At 45.6% G+C, this 7,104-nt stretch overlaps 1 long non-coding RNA gene across 1 annotated transcript; it reads right to left on the bottom strand.

The window, feature by feature from the left end:
- Positions 1-1,827: 1,827 nt before the first annotated feature.
- Positions 1,828-5,800, bottom strand: LOC307203676. The gene is made up of 3 exons (XR_013833325.1): positions 5,534-5,800; positions 4,840-4,923; positions 1,828-2,200 (listed from the first exon to the last, which is right to left on the bottom strand). It is a non-coding gene; the product is annotated as an uncharacterized lncRNA (long non-coding RNA).
- Positions 5,801-7,104: the final 1,304 nt, after the last annotated feature.

Raw genomic sequence — 7,104 nt, 5'->3', positions numbered from 1 at the left:
AATAGCAGAAGCAGGCAGAGCTTCTGTTAGCATTGGATGGAAGCATGCAGCATGTGAGAGAGCCGTCAGTGGTGGCCAGACTTGGCCCCCCCAGCTGTTTTTGGACTACAACTCCCATCATCCCTAGCTAACAGGACCAGTGGTCAGGATGATGGGAATTGTAGTCCCAAAACAGCTGGAGGGCCGAGTTTGGTCACCACTGTGCTAGGTGGATGGGTGGACAGTATTGGTGGAAGGATATGCCTGGGGAGAGTCCTGACTCCAAAATGCCTGGCTAAAAGGTTTATATTTGCCTCTTGGGGAGCATTCAGTACATTGAATTCAGGGGAACTCCAGTGTTGGCTACCCATCTTGGGCTGCAAGAAATGTGACACCTTGTGATTTTCTGAGGGTTGTAACACTAGGTTTACTTTCAAAAATACGCCAAGGACTAATGCTGCAGGCATTAATTCTATTATACATTCTTATGGTTTTTTTGTTTGTTTTTAATGCTATGGTCAGTTTACTAACTGACTGAAGCTGCAGCAGGACAAGGTCTTGTGAAGTACAGTCGTACCTAGTTTGTCGAACGCCTTGGTACTCTTACGTTTTGGCTCCCGGACGCCGCAAACCCAGAAGTGAGTGTTCCGGTTTGCAAACATTCTTTGTAACCCGAACGTCCAACGCTGCTTCCGAGGCTTCCGATTGGCTGCAGGAAGCTCCTGCAGCTAGTCGGAAGCAGCGCCTTGGTTTTTGAACGTTTTCAGAAGTCAATCGGACTTCTGGAACTGATCCCGTTTGAGAACTGAGGTACGACTGTAAAAGACTTCACTGCCAAGGCCACAGAGACAAGCCTTTTTCAATGTGCAGTGAAGCAAGGCATGGCAGTGGTCCTCAAATGCCCACCCGGTCTACAATTGGCCTCTTGTTTTCACCTGTGAAGTGTTGGATCCCCCTTGTTGCTTCACAGTGACCTGGCGTTGTTCTGGGTCTGTTCAAAGGAGGGCATGCCTCATCCATCCTTTCCCCTCATGTATAGATTTGTGGAGGCTGGCATTTGCTATTTATGAACATGCTGACACCAGAGAACTTTAAATATAGGCCAACTAGTCATGCTATTGTGATAAGAAAGCAGCATGCATTCCCACTCTCCCTTCCCTTCCTGAAACACACACACAATGCTTGGCTTCATGGACATGACACTGGTAACAAAGATGCAAACCTCCATCCTTGCCCACTTCAGAAATTCCCTTAGACAGTCCCATGGCATTTGTTGCACCATCGGATTGTTCAAGGATGTGCACAGCCTTCACCTCCCTCCCGAGTGACCTACATATCAGACCCAAACAAATTAAGAGCTGACTAATAGTCTCGTTGACCGTAGGAGGTTGACTTGGTTATTTTGAGCTTAAGAAATTGTCCTTGTCTGCTTCCTGATGGATGAACCTAAATGAGCTGCAAGCAATATAGGCTCAGTAAGAAATACATACAGCACTTGAAATGAGCTCCGTAGTCCATGGCAATATAGAAATGGATTCTGACTTTTTTTCCAGGCTTATGCCTGTGGGGTGACATCACGCTCCTTGTTTGTTTCAATCGAGCCAGGGCTTTCCCATCAAACAAAAATTAAAAAAGAGAAAATTGCAAAAAAAAAAAAAAAAGAAAAGAAAAAGAAAAAGTAAAGGCAGAAGAAAAACAGGTTTGCTGAGTTACAGTCATGGAAGTTGAATCAGCCGCGTTTGTGTGGAGCCTTAGAAGTGCACAAGGGTTTTTGACATTCTGCAAACTCATTTAAAAAGTCAAGTTTATTTCTACAAAACAATACAATATAAAACATAAAAAGGATGGAGAAATAAATGACAAGAGCAGTGCAATATACAGGGAACACTGAGACTTCCTCAAAGAATAAAAAGTTCCAGAATTCATGCTACATATATTGCCAAATATCTATAACTGCCAGTGCTCTGTGGTTTTGTAAGTCTTTGTTGAGTGCATATGCAATAAAGTTTTGCCAGGCAGTATGAAATGATTGTGGGTTCTTTTTTCCTTGCACAACTCAGATTTTCTGTGCCATTTCTTCTGCTTTTGCTGTTCAAATCATTCTGCACCATGCTGTTAAGTTTAGGCTATCCAGATTTTTCCACTGCCAAGTGATGGCTTGCTTGGCCAGAATTAGCAACTGTGAAATCACTTCCTTCGAACTGATATCCTTTTTAATGTCCTGTAAACAGAGGAAGCAAAAATAATTCTGCAATAAATTCAATATCATAGCCTGTCATACTAATCAGTTTCTTACATACATAGGATGAAAACTTTCATTTCGGAGTGCATTCGCACTGGAAAGGGACATTCTGGAAGTTCATTAAAAACAAAACAAAAGCCAAGACCATCATTTGATAATCTAAATGGGAAATGCTATAGAAAGATAACATTTAAATCAGGGATGACTAACCTTTGCCAGCCATGTTTAAGGTTAGGCAACTCTCTGAGGGCTACAGATCATGCACATACTCTTACACACCACGCACAGACACTCACCAAACATATAGCAAGCACAAACCCACACACAGGAACATAAGAAGCTGAGTCAGGCTACTGGCCCATCTTGCTCAAGGCTGTCAACACAGACTAGCATTAGCTTTACATTCCTAGCCCTACCAGGAGATCCAAGGACTGAATCTGGGACCTTCTCCATGTAGCTCAAATGCTCAACCACTGAGTTACAACATACACATACATACATTCTCTCTCACCTCCTCCACCCTGACCTTCATCCTAGCAGAGAGCTAAGAAGTTTAAACCTCTCTTCCGCTCCGTGCTGGGATTCGAACACAGGTCCTCTCCCCACCCATTCAACAGGTGATGGATCTGGTGATCATGCAGTGGATCGATTTCTCTCTTCACAAGGCCAGGATTTCATACTGTGCAAAATAAATAAATAGTGTGTAAGACGCACAAGACACAACATGGCATTTGCTCACCCCAAGGTCATGTGGCTCAACTGGTAATATGAGAATCATACAATCACAAAATTGTCAATTTGGAAGTGACCCCAAGGGTCATCTAGTCCAACCCCCTCTAGCACCACCTGAGTTTCCTGTGCATCAATGAAGCTAATCAGTTTAATTTGAGCTTCTGGCTTGGTTTTTCTGACCTGGTATATTAATTTTATTTCCTGGTTGTGATGTGCAGTCCATACTGTTGTAAGGGTTGCATTTGCTTTTGTTCCCTGGGTAGACCCTTGACCTCAGGATGGTGCATAATAACAGTGGATTTCTTGTGGGGGACAGGGATGAGGAACGTCAGAGAATTCTGATGAAAACGGAAGTGGAAATATCCAATGTTCACTTACTGTATTTGTCCCCATGTCCAGAATGGAAATCAGTCCAGCAAATATGATAAGTATTTGCTGCTGCTGCTGCTTTCAGTCTGCAAGCAGTGCACAATCGGTCACATCCATCCACCCCACCATTTGAATAGCATTTCCTTTGAACTGAAATGAGTGGGGTGGAACAATGTAACAGCAATATAACTTACATAATTTATGTAATCACGGAAGAGGGGTAATTTTCACCACAGTTGACAGAGAGACAAATAACATGGTTTTGGCAAAAGGGGAACTGCAGCAGAACGGAACCCTCGCTGCATGCGGCTCATGTGGGGCAGAATGGAAAGTGATGCCTCCTTACATCCCTAGGAGGGACTGGCTTCTCCAGCTGTGGGGAGAAGGGTATAGCTCAAAAATGATGGAGCTCAGATCTGATGCCGCGATGGGTAGGCTCAGCCTGGCCCCATTCTGAAGGTGCACACGGGAAAGACCAAGGCTCAGTGGAAGAGCATCTGCTTTGCAGGCAGGATCTGGTCCCAAGTCTCATCTCCAATGGCATCTCTAGGTAGAGCTGGGAGAAATCTCCCCTGGAAACGTTAGAGAGCCACTGGCAGTCTGGGTAGACAATTCTGAGTCAGATGGACCAATTGACCTGACTTGGTATAAAAGCTAATACTTCCTGTATTCACATGCCATATTTGAAAATGATGGGGGAACGCATGTACAGTGGTACCTTGGGTTACATACGCTTCAGGTTACAGACTCCGCTAACCCAGAAATAGTGCTTCAGGTTAAGAACTTTGGTTCAGGATGAGAACAGAAATCGTGCTCCAGCGGCGCAGCAGCAGCAGGAGGCCCCATTAGCTAAAGTGGTGCTGCAGGTTAAGAACAGTTTCAGGTTAAGTACGGACCTCCGGAACGAATTAAGTACTTAACCCGAGGTACCACTGTATATACCACAGTCATGCAAATGAAAACAACAACTACATTTGAGCTGGTGTGGTGTAGCAGTTAGAGCAGGGGTCAGGAACCTTTTTCAGCCGTGGGCCAGTCCACTGTCCCTCAGACCATGTGGAGTGCTGGACTATATTTTGAAGAAAAAAATGAATGAATTCCTATGTCCCACAAATAACCCAGAGATGCATTTTTATTTACACATTCTACTCATGTAAAAACACGCTGATTCCCGGTCTGTCTGTGGGCTGGACTGAGAAGGCAATTAGGCCGCATCCGGCCCATGGGCCTTAGGTTGCCTACCCCTGAGTTAGAGCATGGGACTAGGACTTGGGAATCCAGGGTTCTGGCCCTTGCTCAGCCACGAACATCACTGAGCGACCTTGGTCCAGCCACTGCCTCTCTCCCTAACCTACTTTGCAAGGTTGTTGTGGGGATTAAATTGGGGGAGGGAGAGCCACGTATGCCAGCTTGAGCTCCTTGGAGGAAAAGGTAGGATGTAATTCAGACAGATAGCTAGATCAAGCAAAACAAACAAACAAAACAATAAACTTAGCAAAATATTGCAGCTTTTTTACCCTGTCCATTGCCTGCGAAGACCAGCCACCCACAGGAAATCCTTGCGTGCTTCCAGGAGAAGTCTAGCTTTGGAGAGGGATTACCTTCATGGAAGAGGAACACAGAACAATGTCTATAGACATTCTCTCAACTTCAGCGAGCCAGGATTTAATCCACAATAATCTGAATCCTTCAAAGATTATAATCCAATGATTATATACTGCGCGCGTGCACACACACACACACGATTCTTATGACACCTTATAAAACCGACTATTAGGCCATGGCACTGGTCAAACAATATTCCAATCAATACACAAGGCACGAGGTGGGAAGGCAAACAATGCTGGGTGGAGTGAGGAAATGACCAGACAAAGCATCTTCCAAGGATAGGAGGGTGGATGAGCATAAAGCAAGGGGAAATCCTAAGCACAAAGCTTGACCCCATTGTAAGGTCAGAGAACATTTTGAAATCTCATGCTGGAAGATCAAGGCTGAGGCTCTGCCTTTAAAGGAAGGACTGATTTATTATTTAAATGTACCCAGTCACTTTCCCTGGAGAAATCTGCCTTGAGGTTCTGGATCAGACCTCCATGCTCATCCATGCACCGGTGATGGCTAGGCATCTTTAGCATGTTTACATCAGCTGTGGATCACATCCCTACACCATCACCACTGTAGATGCAAATCGTGAGTTCCAGGAACCAAGCTCACCCTTCCCATCTTGCTGGCTGGGGCTGATGGGAATTGGTGTCCAACAACACCTGGAGGGCTGCAGGTTCCCTACCCTGGTTTACAGGAAGCACTTAGGAATTCTCTGAAGGATCTGACCTCCTTCTGGCTCTGTTCTGCCACTCTGCGGAGGATGAATTCATGAGCCTGATTCCTGGAGCTAACAATTGGCACCTGCACTGGGAATGCCACAGTGACGCAATCCATAACTAATAACTTCATTATACAGGTTTCTGTGTCAGTAAGAAAACCAATGCCCATGTTTATATAGTACTCTGGGCACCTAGTTTTATTCTGAGACTGTTGTTCCAAAGAGAGAGAGAGAATGAATTTGCCATATGCTGAGACAGACAACCATTGGTTTCCAAGAGGATCACATGGTCTCACCTTCTTGGCTCCACCAGGTTCTAGCCAATGGTTCACCCTGCTATGTTTATCTCCAGATTCAATGCACAGCATGTGGGTTGTCTACAACAATTGCTGGAACAGCTCCTGAGCCAACAAGCCAGATGAAGCAAAACAGAAGGGCTTCCAGCCAAGGAACTACACATGACCCAACTTGTACACCATGCCTGCTATCCAGCAGAAACAAATATGAAGTTCTCATTTAACACACACTTTCATGGCTAGTTTTTGGGAATGATGAGCAGCCCCATAGTAGTGAGTCCATCTATTCTGGAGTAGATGTCTTCTATAAACACATACACCACACGAAGCTGTAGTTTCCATGGAGGGACAGGTGGGTTTCTGCCAGGCCTAAGAAGGCTGAACGTGACCTCAGAAGGTCAAGATTTGGGCTGCAGCACTGTGGATCCCGTGAAGTCAGTGCCGTGAAGTCAGTGCCGTGAAGTCAGTGGATTAGAAGGACTAGGCTAGTACCCTAAATGTTCCCCTAGTGCAGCCTTTCTCAACCTGTGTGTCCCCAGATGTTGTTGAACTACAACTCCCATCACCCCTAGCTAGCAAGGCCAGAGCTCAGGGAAGATGGGAGTTGTAGTCCAACAACATCTGGGGACCCACAGGTTGAGAACTGCTGCTCTAGTGCCTTCTTCTCAAACCCAGGAAGCTTCTGCCAATCTTAGGGAGGGAGGTGTGTGCTCTGATGGGTTCCAGAGACCTCCCAACACCTTCCCAAAGTCTACCCAGCTTTGAGAAGGAGGCAAGAGGGTGCCAGCATCCTGTTAGAGCCTTGACACCTCCTTCCCAAAGCCTGGGAAGCTTCTGTCTGGCTTAGAGAGGAAGCACGATGCTCACATGTACCCCATCCCCAATCTCCCTAACTGTTCCCCTATGAAAAATGTCACCACACACCACTGGCCAAAAATATGGTCTCTCCATGGGGTAGAAGTAGGAAGTAAGCTGGGTTGCTGTTGTTTCTTTAAAGTCTGGCACCAGGGCATTAGCAGATGGAAACATCAGGAGATACAGCTGAACGTAAGAAGAGCCTGGTGGATCAGGCCAATAGCTCATCTGGTCCAGCATCCTGTTCTCACATAGACTGGCCAGTTGCCTCTCATGAAATATCAGGGTGATATATGACAATATAAAAGCAT

Source organism: Podarcis cretensis (assembly GCF_951804945.1).
Source record: "Podarcis cretensis genome assembly, chromosome: 15".
Taxonomy (NCBI): Eukaryota; Metazoa; Chordata; class Lepidosauria; order Squamata; family Lacertidae; genus Podarcis; species Podarcis cretensis.
The sequence above is the reverse complement of the archived record's forward strand: the minus strand, read 5'-3'. Positions and strand labels throughout refer to the sequence as shown.